Genomic DNA, 21838 nt, shown 5'->3' with positions numbered 1-21838 from the left:
GACATCAGCCTTCTGGAAGAATCTGTCAGTGGCTGGAGTCTGGAAACGCCAGGCGATCTTCACCACCCACAGGTCTCTGGATACTTTTACCCTCTGTACGTTGGTACAAGACAAAAAGAATTTTGTTGAAGATAGAAGTCGCAACGTAATTCTGGGATGAGAGGAAAGGATGCCTGACCCTTTTTCTTCTTTTCTTTCCCTTTGCATAGGGTGCTGCGTTCTTGCTGTTACTTGCCGGATTGGACGTTTGATGCAGTTAAGCCTCCCAACCAAGTAACTTATGTGGGGGAGTATGGATAGAGATATATTTAAATTTGTTTTATATAATGACTGAACATTAACGGCCACCATATCCTTATGGATGTAGATTCTTCCATAACATTCTGTCAAGCTTTGGTAGAAACCTGGGACATCTTTTTATCAGGTTGTTATAAGGTCATCAGGGGTCATCGCTTTGGGTCCTTTTACCTGTCTAAATGCTTTTAAATCCTGGGAATTAAACCAGCTTGTTTGATTATAGGGACTTCCTCCATCATCATTCTTATTACAGTATAAGTCTTCTCTTAAACGACAAAGTTTTGTATTTGTATAGGAACAAATTTCAATTCCAAACTACTCCATACTAAACTGAATCCTTTAACTTTCTTCTTCAACTGCCCTACAAGTCTTAGGTTAAGGTCAGAGGGCCCTCTCAGTCCTTGATTGCTTTTAGATTGCCTGGCTCTTGCAACTCTGCAGCACATAGTCAAGGGCTTCTCAGTAGCCTGTTTGGTTTCTTGATTTTACCGACCTCATAGCAATAACTACTGGCACTTCTTTATAAACCTTCACAACCAAGTTCCAGCTCCTTTTAAGTGACTCAAGTTCTTATGGTTAGAAGACATACAAATTAATTTTAAAAATCTTGATTTAGTTTTTCAGTTATTTTGTGTCTGAAGTTATAAAGGCAAACACTGATTAGATAATATTAACTGAAAGTTGAGTAATGAGCAATGAATAACTGTTCACAGAATACTAATCTTCGATAAAAATTAGATATTTGCCTCAAAGTAATGCTTTGTATCCATGCAAGATACTTTATTATTATTATTATTATTATTATTATTATTATTATTATTTCTGATTTTCGTGTAACTATTTTTTTTGTTTTATTTTAGGTCTCGACGAAGATGAAAGCGTTGCAGAAAAAATATCCGGAGAATGTTTATAAAGGTAAAGGACATGGCTTTGAAAACAAGATGTACAGGAGAGAAGATGGATTACTCGATACAAACAATTATATAAGAACATTACGAAGGCAGTTTGAATAAGAAGGATTTCTTAAACATGGGACGTTACTCTACCATAACAATAGACCCAGAATTTCTGGTAACTGCTTCGTTTCCAGTTTTACTCTTCAAGTTTCATTTTCACAGGAACGTTCCAATAAGTTTCACCGTTCTTCAAGGATGAGTGCCAAGTCCTATGCTGAATATTATGGAGGATGCTGGAAAAATGACCTGTTAGCTACTCCATAATGATGCCATTGAAGATATATCAGCTGGATGCACTGCATGTCATCTCATAAGAAATGTACTGAGGAAGAATTTCATTTTTAAGATTCCATTTACCTCATTCACAAACAGTTATGGAATGTATTTCAAGAGAGCATAGACTCTCTTCCTACCTAGAATCTGGCTGTTGACTCTCAGCCAAACTCCTTTGCCTCCTATCTCAACTCCGCTGCCTTGTGGCCTTAATGGAATTGCTCAGCCTGAAACGTGTAAGGCAGGAACATGGCCGCTAAATCCAGATTTGCTGTCGCCCATTCTATCGAGTCGTTCATTCTTTGAATGCATGTTGTTTAGACACCACTCTACAACTCTCTAATGAAGGTAAAAAAGGATTTAGATACTTAAGAACAGTAAACTAATCATAATTATTTATGTAAAGGCTTAATTTCTAGACTGCTAAGTTTTTTAAATTCTATTAGGTCTGCTATTTTTAATGGTATTGTGTAGGTTAGCTTATGTAGGAAATCTGCTTTTTCAATATTAATCTTACCCGATAATCATGTAGCTGTCAACTCCGTTGCCCGACAGAAATCTACGGACGGGATACGCCAGCGATCGCTATACAAGAGGGGGGTGTACTCACCAGCGCCATCTGTGGCCAGGTACTGCAGTACTTCTTGTCAACACCACCTCAATTTTTCCTCTGTCGTGCCGCCGGCAAGACCTACATGGATACGCTGTTGATTTTGGAGTCTTTGTTCACGGTTTTGGTGAAGTATTGCTCTGAAATTTTAGCCTTCGCTATACAGGAAGCTTTTCCCTTAGCTTAGATAGCTTTTGGATTGATTTTGATTAATGGTATAACGATCTTTGCTTTAATTTGGAAACCCCCCTTGACTGTTCTCTAATTCAAGATGTCCGACCATTCTCAAGCTCCTAGACAAAGACGATGTAGTGTTAGGACTTGTAATAGGCGTCTTCCGAAGGCCTCGGTTGATCCTCACACCGTTTGTTCCGACTGTAGGGGAAAATCCTGTCAGTTGGAAGATGGATGTGAGGAATGTGCCGGGCTTTCGGAATTCGATTTTAATGAATTCCTCAAGTATACGGCTAAGTTAGAGAGGGAGAGAGTTAGGAGGAGTTCTTCTCGTTCTTTGGTTTATTCCTCCCCCCATGATCCTCATCCTTTTCCTTCCCCTGTAGTGGTGACCCCCGAACCTATTACTAGTGCTCAGCCTGATATGTCGGATGTGTTACGTGCCATTCAGGCTTTAGGTGATAAGGTGGAGTCTGTAGTGAGTGACCACAAATTTCTCTTGGCAGATGTCAAGGAACTTAAAGTGAAAAGTGCAGTGGGAAGTGGTAGTGCCAGTGCTGTGCCTAGTGTCAGTGTCAGTGTTGCGCATGAGGATACTTCTGTGCGTGCCAGTCGTCCTCCCAGTCCGGGACCTCTTGCAAGCTCCCAAGCCCAGGGGAGAAGCAATGTCGAAGGGCAAAAGGGTTCGGCAGGCCTTGATCGGCGCACAGTAGTATCCTCAGTGGTTGCGGGCGTATCTTATAGAGATCGTCACTTCCACTCTCAGACGATTGAGCCCTTAATTTTCAATATTAAACTTACCCGATAATCATGTAGCTGTCAACTCCGTTGCCCGACAGAATTCTACGGGAGGGATACGCCAGCTATCACTATACTAGAAGGGGGTGTACTCACAAGCGCCACCTGTGGCCAGGTACTACAGTACTTGTTGTTGACGCCACCTCACTTTTTCCTCTGTCGTGCTTCCGGCAAGACGTTCTTGGATACGCTTATGATTTTGGAGTATTGTTCACGGTTTGGTGAAGTATTTCTCTAAAATTTGCAGCTATTCGCTATACTGGAAACTTCTATATTAGCTTAGTTAGCTTTTGGAATTAATTTGATTAATTATGGTGACGAAGAGAGTATGAACTCTCTTTCACCTTTAAATGGCCGACCCTTCCCTTAGACGGAAGTGTTGGTGTCTAAGAGAGTATAGACTCTCTTTCTTAATTTTGCTTAACAAAAGTTATAGATTTATTTTATATCTCTCCGCCTTTTATAGGCCTCTTCGATTAACTTCCTTTTATTATAAACTTATTAAAATTAATTTTTATATTTGTTTATATTCGACCTTTCCTAATAGTAGGCGGTCTTTTCTTGGTACCGAAGTTAATTAACATTGAGCCCGTCATTTCGGTTTTACCTGTTAACATATTTTGCTATTTTAATGTTTTTGAAAGAATTTCTTTGATAGTCTCGTACTGTTTTCAAAGTTGAACTAACGTTTTGTTTTGTCTCTGCAGTTGTTGACGTTCAGAACGTTCAACTTGCGCTCTATCGTCACGATAGAGAGAGAATTTTCACGGTGTCACGTTGCAGTAAGAGTAACCGTGTCTAGCGTTTTGTTCATTCTTTCTTAACTTAATGGTTTTAATTCTAATAAATTGGGAAATATTTCAGTTTTTTCCTTTAACAATAATATGTTTTAACGATATATATGATTGGGCTCTTCTCTCAGGTTCTAAGTCAAGAGAGAGAGAGAGAGAGAGAGAGAGAGAGAGAGAGATAGAGACGGAGGGAGAAAGAGGAGGATAAACGTTTCGTTCAAGCGAGTAACGTTGTTATCGTTTTTGCTCTTCTCCCTAGTCTCTTTAGGGGAAGAAGGTAAACGTTTCTAGAGTTTTTTCTTGTTCTCAAGCTTTATGCGGTGAGAGATTTTAAACGTAGTTTATTTGATCTAGTGTTTAGTCTCTTTCCAGCCACTGAATTATTTATCTTTCATTAGATTTTTCTGTTACATTGTAATTCTGTTTTCGCAATTACTAACTTTTGAGAAAGGATAGAATTGCGTGTTTCAGGTACAAACCACTTAAAGTTTCGAGTTCAGTGAAATAAGTGCAAACAGAAAATCAAAAGTGATAAGTGATTAGCGCAAAGTGTGTCAGTGTTGTGCGTGAGGGTACTTCTGTGCGTGCCAGTCGTCCTCCCAGTCCGGGACCTCTTGCAAGCTCCCAAGCCCAGGGGAGAAGCAATGTCGAAGGGCAAAAGGGTTCGGCAGGCCTTGATCGGCGCACAGAAGTATCCTCGGTGGTTGCGGGCGTGTCTTACAGAGACCGTCACTCCCACCCGCAGACGATTGAGCCCTTATTTTGCTCGTCTGCAGAAGAAATTTCGGGGAGAAAACGCTGGTCTCAGGTCTCAAGACCTCTTAAACGTAAAGTCCAGACCTATGCCAGACGTACGAAGTTAGAGTTCAACAACCCGGATGCAGTCATTGGGTTAGCTCTGACTCTCCTCAGTCATCAGGTGACTGCACACCTCCTAAGAGAGGTAAGGCGATGCCTCTACAGACCTCATCTTCTATTAAGGCTTTGCCTTAACAGACCTTATCGTCTGTTGATCCCAAGACGACTTTGCTGCAGTCCATGCAATCGCAGCTTGCGGTCTTAATGCGTTAGTTTCAGGCTGAGGTTACCAGCGGTGTGCAGCAACCTCCGCCTCCTCCTGCGAGAGCTCCGCCTCCGCAGTCCAGTCTGCCAGGCGTACGAAGTTGAGGTTCCTCAGGCTACCTTACCGCGTTCTGAGTTGCCAGTTACCAGCGTTGTGCAGCAACCTTAACCTTCCTTAAGGCAACCTCAGCAATGGGAGCAGGAGTCTTATGCCTTACTTCCTCCGCTTCCGCTTGCGGTTCCACCAGCGAGGCAACAATCTCTTGAGGTACGACAACCTCTTCCATCAATGAGGCAGCCACCTCAGCACTCGCTGCAGCGACCACCTTAGGCTAGCACCTCAGGAACCTCAACTCGCGAGACAAGAACTGCGTTCTGCGCAGCCGCTACCTCAACTCTCGCAGCTCACACCTCAGGAACCTTAACTCGTTCCTCAGGAACCTGCTACTGCGCATCCGCAACCCTTACAGCAAGCGCAACTCTTAAGGCAGCAACCTCATGCTATGAGTCAGCCACCTCAACGCATGCATCTGCCATTTTTTCCTCAACTTGAGCTTCTTCCCATTCAACTTGGGAATAACAAATGACAATAATAACACCTCATTACTTTCATAACTTGCATTTGTAATCATATACATGTATGCCTACACAAACATTATGATAATGGAGGTTATTTGTATTACTTATATAAAAATATATATGTATTCCTTGCAATATATTTTTAACAAATCGCAAAATATGGCAAAAATATCTTCTAAACAAAAATGAATCATGAGTTATGAATGTAAGGTAATATTATGTTGATATTAAACCCCATGCAAGCATGCATGAAGTAATGCAGTGTTGCCAACAGGGCGAGTTTCCCTTTCCTGAGGTGAAGTAGATTATAGTACATTTAGTGTAGCTTAATTCTACGATTATCATGCCGGCTATCAAATTCATCAACAAAACAGTCTAAATCAATTCCCTCGGCACGTGCACTTTCAATGAACGGTAATGCGATATTACTCACTCTAGCACTGGTCATGGAATTTCTGAGAAATGTTACACGCCATGCAACACGCTCTGCTTACCTTACAGCATGCTCTACATACAGCATGCTCTGCATACAGCATGCTCTGCATACAGCATGCTCTGCATACAACATGCTCTGCATACCTTACCGCATGCTTCTCAGTCACACATCTTTGGTTGTTGCCAACTCACTAGACTGTCAAGCAGTTTCATAACGTTGCCTTCTAGTCTGCTGCTTTTGCACCAGTGAAACCCTCACTGAGAGAACTTAGCTTTTCTCGGATATGGTCCCTGTAGATGAGAAAGTGCTTTTCTCCCTCCTTCTGATATTCCCTTGAGGACTCTGTCATTTGGAGAGGAGCCTTTAGCTGCGTAGCCTCCTATGGACTTTTATTTAAGCATAACATGCTTCCAGGGAAGGTAATGGTTCCACTTCAGTCGCTAATCCCGTCTGTTACCACACCTGCTCCCATAGACCTTGAGCTGTGTTGCAAGACATGCAGTCCAAGCTTAGTCCTTGTTAGAGGATTTTTTGTTTACGGAGTCAATGTGTCACTGGGAAGACGTTCAACAACCAGCAGAAGTGACTTGTTGTGACGCAGTGCGGCAACCTCAGCAACCCGATAAGGAGTTGTCTGTACGACCCAGACAGTCTAGACAGCTTCGGGTTGTCACTGTACTTCCTCGCTTCCCCATGGTTGACAGTTCACAGACTGTGCAGCAGTACCATGATCTTGTGTCCGGCTCCGTCAGACGACTGGCTTTTAAGAGCTCCCACAAGTCGTCGCTGTCTGGAGATTCTCAAATGGACTATGGATCTGACCAAGGAACTGGGCCTCCTGGTCAATTTTGAGGAGTCTCAGCTCGTCCCATCCCAGACCATTGTCTCCTTGGGTATGGATCTTCAGAGTCGAGCTTTTCGGGCTTTTCCGTCGGCCCCAAGGATCTTCCAAGCCCTAGAATGCATCCAGAGCATGCTGAGAAGGAACCGATGCTTAGTCAGGTAGTGGATGAGTCTAACAGGGACACTTTCATCGCTGACCCTGTTCATCGTGTTAGGGAGACTCCACCTCCCCCCCCTTCAGTATCATCTAGCGGCTCACTGGATAAAGGACATGACGCTAGAGACGGTCTCAGTTCCTGTTTCCGAAGAGTGGAGGTCTTCTCTCGCGTGGTGTAAGAACAGCTTTCTTCTCAAGGAAGTCTACCTTTGGCTGTTCAGAAACACGACCGCCGTCTCCTCTCGGACGCATCAGACACGGGCTGGGGTGTGACTTTGGACGGACAAGAATGCTCGGGAACATGGAATCAGGAGCAAAGGACACTTCACATCAATTGCAAGGAGTTGTTGGCGGTTATTCTGGCCTTGATAAACTTCAAGTCCCTCCAGCTTAACAAAGTGGTGGAGGTGGACTCTGACAACACCACAGCCCTGGCTTACATCTTCAAGCAGGGAGGGACTCTTTCGTGGAAGTTGTTCTAGATCGCAAGGGACCTCCTCATCTGGTCTAAAGATCGAAAGCTCACGCTGGTAACGAGGTTCATTCAGGGCGGTATGAATGTCATGGCAGATCACCTCAGCCGGAAGGGTCAGGTCATCCCCACAGAGTGGACCCTTCTCAAGAATGTTTGCAGCAGACTTTGGGCCCTGTGGGGTCAGCCAACCATAGATCTGTTCGCTACCTCGATAACCTAGAGACTCCTGTTGTATTGTTCTCCGATTCCAGACCCAGCAGCAGTTCACGTGGATGCTTTTCTGCTGGATTGGTTCCATCTCGACCTGTATGCATTCCCGCCGTTCAAGATTGTCAACAGGGTACTTCAGAAGTTCTCCTCTCGCAAAGGGACACGGCTGACGTTGGTTGGCTCCGCTCTGGCCCGCGAGAGAATGGTTCTTAGAGGTACTGCAATGGCTGGTCGACATTCCCAGGACTCTTCCTCTAGGAGTGAACCTTCTAAGTCTACCTCACGTAAAGAAGGTACACCCAATCCTCCACGCTCTTCGTCTGACTGCCTTCAGACTTTCGAAAGACTCTCAAGAGCTAGGGGCTTTTCGAAGGAGGCAGCCAGAGCGATTGCCAAAGCAAGGAGAACATCCACTCTCAGAATCTATCAGTCTCAAGGGGAAGTCTTCCGTAGCTGGTACAAGACCAATGCAGTTTCCTCAACCAGTACCACTGTAACCCAGATTGCTGACTTCCTGTTATATCTAAGGAAAGTAAGATCCCTTTCAGCTCCTACGATCAAGGGTTACAGAAGTATGTTGGCAGCGGTTTTCCGCCACAGAGGCTTAGATCTTTCCACCAACAAAGATCTACAGGACCTCCCTAGGTCTTTTGAGACCTCAAAGGAACGTCGGTTGTCCACTCCAGGCTGGAATCTAGACGTGGTCCTAAGGTTCCTTATGTCATCAAGATTTGAACCTCTCCAATCAGCCTCTTTTTAGGACCTCACATTAAAGACTCTTTTCCTCGTGTGCTTGACAACAGCTAAAAGAGTAAGTGAGATCCACGCCTTCAGCAGGATCATTGTTTTCACATCTGAAACGGCTACATGTTCCTTGCAGCTCGGTTTTTGCTAAACGAGCTTCCTTCACGTCCTTGGCCTAAGTCGTTCGAGATCCCAAGCCTGTCCAACTTGGTGGGGAATGAACTGGAGAGAGTACTTTGCCCAGTTAGAGCTCTTAGGTACTATCTAAAAAGGTCTTAACCTTTACAAGGACAATCAGAAGCCTTATAGTGTGCTATCAAGAAACCTTCTTTTCCAAGTTCTAAGAACTCAGTTTCTTACTATTCAGGCTTCTGATTAGAGAAACACATTCTCATCTGAAGGAAGAAGACCTTGCTTTGCTGAAGGTAAGGACACATGAAGTGGGAGCTGTGGCTACTTCAGTGGCCTTCAAACAGAGCCATTCTCTGCAGAGTGTTATGGATGTAACCTATTGGAGAAGCAAGTCAGTGTTCGCATCATTCTATCTCAAAGATGTCCAGTCTCTTTATGAGTACTGCTACACCCTGGGACCATTCGTAGCAACGAATGCAGTAGTAGGCGGGGGCTCAGCCACTACATTCCCATAATCCCATAACCTTTTAACCTTTCTCTTGAATACTTTTTATGGGTTGTACGGTCGGCTAAGAAGCCTTCCACATCCTTGTTGATTTGGCGGGTGGTCAATTCTTTCTTGAGAAGCGCCGAGGTTAAAGGTTGTGATGAGGTCCTTTAGTATGGGTTGCAGCCCTGTATACTTTAGCACCTTTGAGTTGATTCAGCCTTCCAAGAGGAACGCTGCGCTCAGTAAGGAAGACGATCTTATTAAAGGCAGAGTAACGGTTCAAGTCGACTTCCTTACCAGGTACTTATTATTTCATTGTTATTGTGGATAACTGATTATATGAAATACGGGATACTTAGCTATCCTTTAGTCTTGTACACTGGTTTTTCACCCACCCCCCTGGGTGTGAATCAGCTACATGATTATCGGGTAAGTTTAATATTGAAAAATGTTATTTTCATTAGTAAAATAAATTTTTGAATATACTTACCCGATAATCATGATTTAATTGACCCACCCTTCCTCCCCATAGAGAACCAGTGGACGGAGGAAAAAGTGAGGTGGCGTCAACAACAAGTACTGTAGTACCTGGCCACAGGTGGCGCTTGTGAGTACACCCCCTTCTAGTATAGTGATAGCTGGCGTATCCCTCCCGTAGAATTCTGTCGGGCAACGGAGTTAACAGCTACATGATTATCGGGTAAGTATATTCAAAAATTTATTTTACTAATGAAAATAACATTTTCCTCGTCTGCGGAAGAAGTTTCCGGGAGGAAACGCTGGACCCAGGTCTCAAGGCCTCTTAAGCGTAAGGTCCAGACCGAGCGAGTCCAACAGCCCAGGTGTAGCCACTGGGCCAGTTCGGACTCGCCGCAGTCATCTGATGGCTGCACGCCTCCTAAGAGAGGTAAAGCGATGCCTCAACAGGCCTCTGCTCCAACTTCTGTTGATCCTAAGTTGGCTATGCTGCAGACTATGCAGTCGCAGCTTGCGGTCTTGATGCAGGAGTTTCAGGCAGAGAAGGTTAGCACACCTCCTCCTGCGAGCGCTCCTCCACCTCTGCGCAGTCCACCCTGCCAGACGTATGATGTTGAGGTTCCTCAAGCTACCTCCATGCGTGAGCTGCCGCATTGGGAGTTGCCAGATACCAGCGCTGTGCAGCAACCTCCACTTTCCTTGAGGCAGGAGCCTCTTGCTATGCGGCAACCTCCTCAACACTTGAGGCAGGAGCCTTATGCTTTGCAGCAACCTCCTCTACCCTAGAGGCAGGAGCCTCATGCGTTGCGACAACCTCCTCCATCCTCGAGGCAGCAACCTCTTGCGTTGCGGCAACCTCCACCATCCTTGAGGCAGCAACCTCAACTCTTGCGGCAGCCACCTCCACTCTTGAGGCAAGAACCTCAACTCTTGAGGCGAGAACCTCAACTCTCGAGGCAAGCACCTCAACTCTTGAGGCAAGAACCTTAACTCTTGAGGCAAGAACCTCAACTCTTGAGGCAAGAGGCTCTCTCTGCGCAGCCACCTCCTCAACCCTTGAGGCAGGCGCAACTCTTGAGGCAGGAACCTCATGCTATGAGGCAGCCACCTCAACGCATGCAGCAACCGCATTCTTCGCAGCATGAGCCTCTTCCCATTCAACATGAACCGCAGACTATGCAGCATGAGCCTCATGCCTTACAGCATTCGCTTCTCACCACGCTTGCTCCTCAGACCCCCGCAGAACCTCCTTCATCCCAGCCTCATGACTTTGTCATTACCAGCCCTCATCCTCTTCAGCAGAGACTTGATGATGAATCCGCAAGTGCGCATGCACCCGTTCTTCAGGATTCAGCCATTCAGCATACCGCGTTATCGTTACCTCTCGCTTCTCAACCCTCAGGTGATGAGGTTTCTGATGATGAGGCTGCTCACCTGGATGATCCTTCTTCTGATGTGGAGGAACCCAAGTCGTTGCCACCCTCCATTGACTTTCGCAAGGTCCTGACTCTGTTCAGAGAGTTATACCCTGAACACTTTGTTTCTGCTACCCCTCTTTCTCCTCCATCCGAGTTTTCTCTAGGCATGCAACCTATTAAGTCTGCCTACACTAAGCTTGTCTTCGCTAGATCATCAAAGAGAGCTTTGAGAATTTTAGGGGATTGGTTGCAGTCCAAGCAGCAACTGGGAAGGACGTCTTTTATGTTTCCTCCGCCTAAGCTGTCTTCTAAGTCGGGCGTCTGGTATGCCACGGGAGAGGAACCAGGCTTGGGGATCCCTGCCTCTGCCCAGGCTGACTTCTCAAGTTTGGTTGACTCTCCCCGAAGGTCGGCTATGAGACGCTCTAAGGTCTGCTGGACCTTTTCTGATCTGGACCACTTCTTGAAGGGAGTCTTTCGCGCCTTTGAAATTTTTAATTTCCTCGACTGGTGCCTGGGGGCATTGAGCAAGAAGACTGCCCCTTCTGACAAAGACTCGGCCATGCTGATCATGTCCTGTATGGACAAAGCAATTCGCGATGGTTCTGGCGAACTTGCTTCTATTTTTGTCTCGGGAGTCCTCAAGAAAAGGGTACAACTTTGCTCCTTCCTTTCTACTGGTATCACCTCTTGCCAAAGGTCACAGTTACTGTTTGCTCCACTCTCCAAGTTCCTGTTTCCTGAGGATCTAATCAAAGAGATGGCTGCGGCTCTTATACAGAAGGATACGCATGACCTCGTGGCCTCTTCAGCACGTAAGGCTAAGGTTGTACCTTCAGTACCGAGAACTTACCGTACCCCAGTGGCTGATACACCTGCTACCAGATTTATTCCGCCCTTTCGTGGCAGAGCCCCCAGCCGAGGAAGTACCTGCCCAGACGGTCACAGGGGCAGGTCCAAGAAAGGTGCCAAGTCCACGAAAAGCAAGCATTGACTCTCCTCCTCTCCAGACAGCTGTAGGAGCCAGACTCAAGACCTTCTGGCAAGCCTGGGAAAGAAGAGGTGCAGACGCCCAGTCTGTCAAGTGGCTAAGGGAGGGTTACAGAATTCCGTTCTGCCGCAATCCCCCTCTGACCACTTCTCCCATCAACCTCTCTCCCAACTACAAGGAAAAGGACAAGAGGCTAGCGTTACATCAAGAGGTGTCGCTCCTGTTACAGAAGGAGGCAGTGGTGATAGTCCGGGATCATCAATCCCCGGGCTTTTACAACCGTCTCTTCCTGGTGGCCAAGAAGACAGGAGGTTGGAGACCGGTGCTGGACGTCAGTGCGCTCAATGCTTATGTCACCAAGCAGACGTTCACTATGGAGACGACGAAGTCGGTCCTAGCAGCGGTCAGGCAGGAGGACTGGATGGTCTTGTTGGATCTGAAAGACGCCTACTTTCACGTTCCCATCCATCCAGACTCCCAACCTTTTCTGAGATTCGTCTTTGGAAAGGTTGTGTACCAATTCCAAGCCCTGTGTTTTGGCCTAAGCACGGCACCTCTGGTGTTTACGCGACTGATGAGGAATATTGCGAAATTCCTTCACTTGGCGGACATCAGAGCCTCCCTTTATTTAGACGACTGGCTTTTAAGAGCCCCCACAAGTCGTCGCTGTCTGGAGAGTCTCAGATGGACTTTGGACTTGACCAAGGAACTGGGTCTATTGGTCAATTTAGAAAAGTCCCAGCTTGTTCCTTCCCAAACCATCGTTTACCTGGGAATGGAGATTCAGAGTCAAGCTTTTCGGGCTTTTCCGTCGGCCCCAAGAATCAACCAAGCCCTAGAGTGCATCCTGAGCATGCTGAAGAAGAACAGATGCTCGGTGAGACAGTGGATGAGTCTAACAGGGACTCTGTCATCGTTAGCCCTGTTCACCGAGTTAGGGAGACTCCACCTCCGCCCCCTTCAGTACCATCTAGCAGCTCACTGGGACAAGGATATGACGCTCGAGGCGGTCTCTATTCCTGTTACCAAAGAGATGAAGACTACTCTAATGTGGTGGAAGAGCAACATCCTTCTCAAGGAGGGTCTCTCTTTAGCTGTTCAGACCCCCGATCTTCATCTCTACTCGGACGCATCAGACTCGGGCTGGGGCGCGACCTTGGACGGACAGGAATGCTCGGGGACATGGAACAAGGAACAGGAAACGCTTCACATCAATTGCAAGGAGTTGTTGGCAGTACATCTGGCCTTAATGAACTTCAAGTCCCTCCTGCTAAACAAGGTGGTGGAGGTGAACTCCGACAACACCACAGCCTTGGCGTACATCTCCAAGCAGGGAGGGACTCATTCGAAGAAGCTGTTCGAGATAGCAAGGGACCTCCTCATTTGGTCAAGAAGTCGAAAGCTCACGCTGGTAACGAGATTCATTCAGGGCAATATGAATGTCTCGGCAGATCGCCTCAGCAGGAAGGGTCAAGTCATCCCCACAGAATGGACCCTTCACAAGAACGTGTGCAACAGGCTTTGGGCCTTGTGGGGTCAGCCAACGATAGATCTGTTCGCTACCTCGATGACCAAGAGGCTCCCATTGTACTGTTCCCCGATCCCAGACCCGGCAGCAGTTCACGTGGATGCTTTTCTGCTGGATTGGTCCCACCTCGATCTGTATGCATTCCCGCCGTTCAAGATCATCAACAGAGTTATTCAGAAGTTCGTCTCTCACGAAGGGACACGGCTGACGTTGGTTGCTCCCCTTTGGCCTGCAAGAGAATGGTTCACAGAGGTACTGCAATGGCTGGTCGACGTTCCCAGGACTCTCCCTCTAAGAGTGGACCTTCTACGTCAACCTCACGTAAAGAAGGTACACCCAAGCCTCCACGCTCTTCGTCTGACTGCCTTCAGACTATCGAAAGACTCTCTAGAGCTAGAGGCTTTTCGAAGGAGGCAGCCAGAGCGATTGCCAGAGCAAGGAGGATATCCACTCGCAGAGTCTATCAATCCAAGTGGGAAGTCTTCCGAAGATGGTGCAGAGCCAATGCAGTTTCCTCTACCAGTACCACTGTAACCCAAGTTGCTGACTTCCTGTTACATCTTAGGAATGTTAGATCTCTTTCGGCTCCTACGATCAAAGGGTACAGAAGTATGTTGGCAGCAGTTTTCCGCCACAGAGGCTTGGATCTTTCCTCCAACAAAGATCTACAGGACATCCTTAGGTCTTTCGAGACCTCTAAAGAACGTCGCTTGTCCACTCCAGGCTGGAATCTAGACGTAGTCTTAAGGTTCCTTATGTCACCTAGATTTGAACCTCTCCAGTCAGCCTCTTTCAAAGACCTTACTCTCAAAACTCTTTTCCTCGTCTGCCTTGCAACAGCCAAAAGAGTTAGTGAGGTTCACGCCTTCAGCAGGAACATAGGATTCACATCTGAAACAGCTACATGTTCCTTACAGCTCGGTTTTTTGGCAAAAAATGAACTTCCTTCACGTCCTTGGCCTAGATCGTTCGAAATTCCTAGCCTTTCCAACATGGTGGGTAACGAACTAGAGAGAGTTCTTTGCCCTGTCAGAGCTCTAAAGTACTATCTTAAAAGGTCAAAGCCTATACGAGGGCAATCAGAGGCCTTATGGTGTGCCATTAAGAAACCTTCGATGCCTATGTCCAAGAACGCAGTTTCTTATTACATAAGGCTTCTGATTAGAGAAGCTCATTCTCACATGAAGGATGAAGACCTTGCTTTGCTGAAGGTAAGGACACACGAAGTGAGAGCTGTGGCTACTTCAGTGGCCTTCAAACAGAACCGTTCTCTGCAGAGTATTATGGATGCAACCTACTGGAGGAGCAAGTCAGTGTTTGCATCATTCTATCTCAAAGATGTCCAGTCTCTTTACGAGAACTGCTACACCCTGGGACCATTCGTAGCAGCGAGTGCAGTAGTAGGTGAGGGCTCAACCACTACATTCCCTTAATCCCATAACCTTTTTTAACCTTTCTCTTGAATGCTTTTATTGTTGTTTTTGGGTTGTTACGGTAGGCTAAGAAGCCTTCCGCATCCTTGTTGATTTGGCGGGTGGTCAATTCTTTCTTGAGAAGCGCCTAGGTTAGAGGTTGTGTTGAGGTCCTTTAGTATGGGTTGCAGCCCTTTATACTTCAGCACCTTAGAGTTGTTCAGCCTCCTAAGAGGACCGCTGTGCTCAGTAAGGAAGACGTACTTATTAAAGGCAGAGTAATGGTTCAAGTCGACTTCCTTACCAGGTACTTATAATTTCATTTGTTATTTTGAATAACTGATAATATGAAATACGGGATACTTAGCTTCTTGATTAACATGTACACTGGTTTTCACCCACCCCCCTGGGTGTGAATCAGCTACATGATTATCGGGTAAGATTAATATTGAAAAATGTTATTTTCATTAGTAAAATAAATTTTTGAATATACTTACCCGATAATCATGATTTAATTGACCCACCCTTCCTCCCCATAGAGAACCAGTGGACCGAGGAAAAATTGAGGTGGTGTTGACAAGAAGTACTGCAGTACCTGGCCACAGATGGCGCTGGTGAGTACACCCCCCTCTTGTATAGCGATCGCTGGCGTATCCCGTCCGTAGATTTCTGTCGGGCAACGGAGTTGACAGCTACATGATTATCGGGTAAGTATATTCAAAAATTTATTTTACTAATGAAAATAACATTTTACAAACATGGTAGTCCCCAGCCCACATATCCATTAAACTGAGACCAGCTTGATTTAAAATGTTGCATGTGTAGTTGCACTAGTTTAATGAACAGTTATTTGTTGCAGGGATTTGCTCTTCTCTGATGATTCTTATACCATTAAGTAATATAAAGCTCTCTTAGGTAAAAAATAAGAACATGTGGTCAAATAACCTTTTAAGAGTACTGTAGAATATTTATTCTTACACGAATACAAGCCCTTTTCACTTAATAGGAGTATGATTTCAATGGCAGGTAACTGAGCATTAACATTTATTTTGGTGGTTGTGTAGTATTATTATTATTTTGTCCCTGCACAAATACAGACCCTTCGTTATTTATAGGAGTATTACTTCGGCGAAGCTAAAAGACAAGCAATGATAATTCTAGTGTGGTATTACTACCCCAACCGCTAGTTAGCGGGTGGGGGTGGGGGTAACCCGGCTACCCCGCTCACTCACACAGCTGGGTTGAACAACCACTTTGCTTTCTGGCTCGGTAGAGATCGGCCACACTGCTTCTCCCTTCTCCATGGAGGTCGTTTCTCCTCCTGTGGGCGCAGGCGCTGCAGCCAGTTGGTAGGACTTTAGGTCCCCTATGACCGACGCCGAGGATGTTGTTGATCCACCAGGGGCAGTGACAGGACATGGTTCAAGGCAGGGGTCCCCTTCGGGGTAACATGTCTCTCATCCGCGAGAAAGAGTCGATAATGGGCAGCGACTCTGTTACGCTTATGCTTCTCCTCCAAGGGTGGAGGTAGAACGTTGCCTTAAGCGTGGTTTGCCTTCGAGTGAACCCCTGAGGACCAGTGCATCTTTGCCCTGGTCAAAGGGGTTGAAGAGTGCCAAACAGAAGGCTGTGTCTAAGGCAACAGGTTCGTCTTCCTCCCTCCATGCCAGAACCTTCGCCAAACTCCTCCCGCCACCTTACATACTGCAGAGGAGGCATTATAAAATCATGTGAGCCTCCCCCAACCTTGCCTCTGGATCACTTGAAAGAGGCCCTCTCGAAAAGCATGTCTTTTGAAAAGCTTGTAGGATTTCCAGTTTCGTTCTCAGCCTCTGAAATTCTCAACCAAGAGAAGGTCGCTAAGTGTGCCATGTAGTCTACTTCATGGTTCGACTTTTGGTTGGTTTCTGTTGGACAACTGATCTGGTCCCAGGACTGGTATCAGGAGTCCACAAAGAAGTCTAAGAAGACTTTCCTATTGTCTGGCACTCGGGCATTCAAATTCTTCTCTCATCAAGTGGTGAACCTTTGGGCCAACATCATATTGAAGAGGAGGGATGTTGTCATAGGGATGTTCCATAGGCAACTCCCTCATGCCAAGGTGGCAAGGCTCAGAAACTCTCCTTTCGAGGGGAGCTCCTTGTTCAATCCTGAGGTTGTTGTGCGGGTGGCTGAGAAGTGGAGAAAGTCCAACCAGGACTTTCACATCCAGAAGGCCTTAACATCAAGGCCTTACCCTTCTCAGTCACAAAGGAGATCAACCATCAAACTGCTGACAAAGAGAGCTAGGGACCCAAAAAAAGCAGGGCCCCAAGGTGTTTAAGCAGTCCTTTTGAGGCAAACAGTCCTTTTGTAGAGGTAGGGGTAAGAGGGGATCTAGGCATAGCCAATCCCACTAGGACGGGCAATCCTCCTATATGTCCACCTATGGTGGGATGCCTGCAAAGCCGCTGGCAGAGGTAGCTGCATCATGGGGCTGAACCCTGGATAATCGAGGCGATTTGTGTAGGGTATCGCGTCCCATTCACTCTATCTCTCCCTTCACTGACTTTAGTGCCACTTCCATCAAACTTCTATGCGAAGGGATACATACAGGAGTTAGCCCTTCGGGCAGAAGTCCAGACCATGTTGGAGAAGGGTGCTCTCTGAGAGGTCCTTGGTGGATCCCCAGGCTTTTACTGTCGACTCTTTCTTGTGAGAAAGGCGTCTGGAGGCTGGAGACTAGTCATCGACCTCTCAGCCCTGAATAGGTTTGTCGAACTGATCCCATTCAGGATAGAGATAACCGACATAGTCCGTCAAGCAATAAGACAATGGGACTTCATGTGCACTCTAGACCTGAAAGACGTATACTTCCAGATCCCAATCCATCCATCTTCCAGGAAGTATCTAAGATTCATGCTAGACCAGAAGCATTACCAGTTCAAGGTGCTGTTTCGATCTTTCCACAGCACCCCAGGTGTTCATAAGGGTGTTGACTCTTGTGTCATCGTTGGCCCATAGATTCGGTATCCGTCTCCTGAGATACCTGGATGACTGGCTGATTCTGGCAGACTAGGCAGCGACCCTGCTTTGCTGCCGAGACAAGCTTCTAAGGTGTTGCCAGGATCTTTGGATCATGGTAAACCTGAAGAAGTCTCATCTGTTTCCCTCTCAGAAAGTGGTATATCTGGGCATATTATTAGAAGCCGTAAGGCACAAAGCATTTCCATCAGATGAAAGGATTCAGAGACTGAGGAAGGTAGCACAGTCCTTCCTCAGAAGAGAAGAGCTCGCAGCACAGAGCTGGCTGCGCCTGCTCGTCCACCTTTCCTCTCTGGCCTGTCTAGTTCCCAACAGTCACCTTAGGAGGAGATCTCTCCAGTGGGGTCTGAAATCCCAGTGGAATCAATCCCCTGATTCCAGGAATCTTCCAGTTCACATAGGTCAAGATGAACGTACGGACCTCAGATGGTGGCTGAGAGGCTAAATCCTCTGCTAAGGGGTCGATCTTTTCGTTCCTCTCCTGCAATTGATGGTCTTTTCAGATGCGTCAAAAGAAGGGTGGGGACTCACATGGTGCACTACAACATCTCCGGCCAATGGCCGAATCTGAAAGGTATCAGCTCATAAATCTCTTAGAGATGAGGGCAGCCTTTCTTTCCCCCTAACAGCTCCACCAGTTCCTGGTGGGGCACTCAATGATATTTATGAGTGACAATACCACTGTAGTAGCTTATCTTAACAGGCAAGGCAGTACCTTTTCGCAGCTGCTCTGCTATCTAGCAGTAGAGATACTGTAGTCAGATGGGCAGAAGACAACTCGGTGACCCTATTGGTTCGCTTCATTCTAGACAAGCGGAATGTGCTAGTAGACAATCTGAGCAGAGTGACTCAGATAGTGGCCTTCGAGTGGTTTTTGAATCATTTAGTAGCCAACAAAGTCCTGACTTTGTGGAGTTCCCCCATCTGTGGATCTGTTCGCAACGGCCCTGAACTTCAGGCTTCTGTTGAATTGCTACTTAGTCCCGGATCCCCAGGCTCTCTGGCAAGATGCATTCCAGCACCAGTGGGAGACTCTAGATGTGTACGCGTTCCCCCGGTTTTGTCTAATGAGAAAAGTCCTCAACCAGGTCCGAGTAAGGAAGAACTTACTAATGACTCTAATAGCTCCACTATGACATCATGCAGAAGGGTTCCCTAAACTTCTGCACCTCCTCACGGAGTTTCCGAGAGAACTCCCTTCAAGTCACGATCTATTCAAACAACCACATGCCAACATTCATCACAAAGCCGTAGCTTCGCTTCGTCTTCATGCCTGGAGACTGTCCAACACCTTACACAGAGAGGCTTTTCATAATGAGTTGCAAGAATGGCTGGACACCCTAGATGCTCCACAAGATCAGTCTACCCGGCAAAGTGCTCAGTTTTCTGTGGTTGGTGTCATGGAAGGGGTATGTCTTCCTTCGATGCCACTATTCCAACTATAGCATAGTTCCTTGTACACCTTCAGGAAGAAATGCTTCTCTCTGTCTCACCAGTCAAGGCTACCGTTCAGCCTTGAGTCTCGCCTTTAAACTGAAGGTAGTAGATATTTTCCCCTTATTGGAACACTCCTTACTCGTAGGGAGTTATGAGAATACTTGTCCCCAGTCGGAACTTAGATCTCCTCCTTGGAACGTGGTTCGGGTTCTTCAGTCTCTGAAGGGTTCTCCTTTCAAACCATTATGCCAGGCAACAAATTGCCACCTCATGTGGAAGACGGTGTTCCTGCTCGCTTTGGCCTCAGCCAAAAGAGTTTGTGAGCTGCATGGTCTCTCTTCCGACATCTCCCACTCCAGGAGATGGGGCTAAGTAATTCTCAGCTCCGTCCCAGAGTTCATTGCTAAGACTCAAAATCTGGGTGTGCTGGACCCTAGGTTCAGCCCATTGTGGATAGAGAGTCTTTGTTCTGTAACTAAAGAACCAGACCAACTGGTACTTTGCCCAGTGAGGAATCTGAGGTATTACTTTTAATGAACGGCAGCAGCTTAGCCCCGTGTGTCAGCACTGTTTGTCAACACTGGGAAGGTCAAGAGGAGGGTCACAAGGAATACCATTTCCTCCTGGTTTTGGAAGGTAATTGAGTTTGCTCTCAATCCAGGCCCTCCTCCTTCCAAATGACCCAGAACTCATGACATCAGGGGCATTGCAACGTTCCTGGCGTTCAAAAAGAACTACTCTGTGGCACAGGTACTACAAGCGGGCATGTGGAAGTGTCAAACAACCTTCACCGCAAACTACCTGCAAGACGTAACCCACAGGAACATTGATATGTTTTCCATTGGTCCTGTTTGGCTGCACAACAAGTGATCTAAACACCTCAAGCTCCTTGATGGACAAGTAGCAGAGGGTTTAAGGCTGAGGTTACCCAGGTTTGTCTGGGCTGAATGAGTAAGAATGACTAGCGCCTTTCTTCCTTTCACCTTCTCCCCTTCTGGGGAATCCAGCACCATGGTCCTCAGCACAGCTGACCTCAGCTCTCTGCAGGTAAAACTCATTTCCCTTGTGCATCCTAAGTATAGAAATAATACTTTATTACGTTCCCAATACCTCTTCGAGGGAGGGTATTGTGTAGTCTTAGGACTCTCATATCATTGTGTCTCGAGTTCCTACGTTAAAGACCAGCCGTATAGCTAGTTTCACGAACACACAAGCTTCTGCAAGCCACTAATAGTGCATAGCACTTGTTTTTAGCAAGGGTAGTATTCCTACTACTTCGATCACATATCGAAGCAGAGAGAACCCCTGGGTCATTACCAAGGCCAGTTGAGGACTTTTCCTCCTAAGAGTGAGTCAATCTTATAAATAGCAAAAGGTTTCTATTTGTGCCGGAACAAATGACAAATTTGTAAGTAATTTGTATTTTTCCTAACATACAAACCTGGAGCTATTTATACAAATTGGCCCGCCACTGTTCCCCAGACGTCCTATCAGTAAAGTAAAGTGGTTGTTCAACCCAGTTGTGTGAGTGGGGTAGCCAGGCTACCTCCACCCCCTCCCGCTCACTAGCGGTTCGGGTAGTTATTCCTCATTAAAATTGTAAATAGCTCCAGGTTTGTATGTTAGGTAAAATACAAATTACTTACAGATTTGTCATATTAGTACTAGCCAAGCTATGACCGTGGTTAGAAAAGTAGAATGCTGAAAGCCTAAGGGTTCCAACAAGGATAGTAACCCAGTGACGGAAGGAAATACAGGTGTAAGGAAATAGCATGTAAACTATATTTGTTCCCTTACTAATACAAACCCTTTCACTCTTCATTAGGCAATATACTTTTGAAAAAGCTGGAAGACTAGCCATAAGACTTTTTGCGTGGTATAACTACTGCACCGCTAGTTAGCGGGGTTGATGGGGTTAGTACCGGCTACTCCACTCACACACACACGTGTGTTGTTTCGTCGTTTTTTTCTTTTGGCCCGGTAGAGATCGGACATTATCTCTTGCTACTGCTTAACCTTTTTGACTGGCCTTTGACTAATTAGTTCTTTTAGTTTTATTTTTGCAGTTGTGATGCTTGCTGTTTAGGAGTCGGGTTGTGGGAAGTCAAAGAGGTTTTTGTCTCCTTCAGGGTTTTCCTCGAGGGTGGAGAAATCTCTTCTTACTTCCTCTTTCTGCTCGACCTCTTCCCTTAAGGGAGTTTCTCTCCATTGATGCACCTTCACCGCTTTTCTTCGAGAAGGCCGCTTGCTGCCGACCCAGAGCTCGACCTCGGTTTTTCTCCTCAGTGCTGATGACTTCGCTATCCTTTGTTCTGAGTTAGCTCAGCCGGTGGAGGGAGTGCAAAGTCTGAAGCAAGTTCCTGCTCCTCTCAGGGGACACCTTTCCTGTATGTGGGTTAGGTCCTCTCCTGGATGGTCTCCTCCGCACCTTATGACTACACACTCCCTCGTTCTTAGCTTAGTTGGCGGAGGGAATGCAAAGTCTGAAGCATGTTCCTGTTCCTCTCGGGACACCTTTCTCGTT

At 46.4% G+C, this 21838-nt stretch overlaps 1 long non-coding RNA gene across 1 annotated transcript in view; it reads left to right on the top strand.

The window, feature by feature from the left end:
• Positions 1-21838, top strand: part of LOC137650502 (uncharacterized) — a 67241-nt gene that overhangs the window by 23197 nt on the left and 22206 nt on the right. The window contains exon 2 of the long non-coding RNA XR_011045968.1: positions 1158-1874. This is a non-coding gene — a long non-coding RNA (uncharacterized lncRNA). The remainder of the gene's footprint in view (positions 1-1157; positions 1875-21838) is intronic.

Source organism: Palaemon carinicauda, chromosome 12 (genome assembly GCF_036898095.1).
Source record: "Palaemon carinicauda isolate YSFRI2023 chromosome 12, ASM3689809v2, whole genome shotgun sequence".
In the NCBI taxonomy this organism is placed as follows: domain Eukaryota; kingdom Metazoa; phylum Arthropoda; class Malacostraca; order Decapoda; family Palaemonidae; genus Palaemon; species Palaemon carinicauda.
The sequence above is the reverse complement of the archived record's forward strand: the minus strand, read 5'-3'. Positions and strand labels throughout refer to the sequence as shown.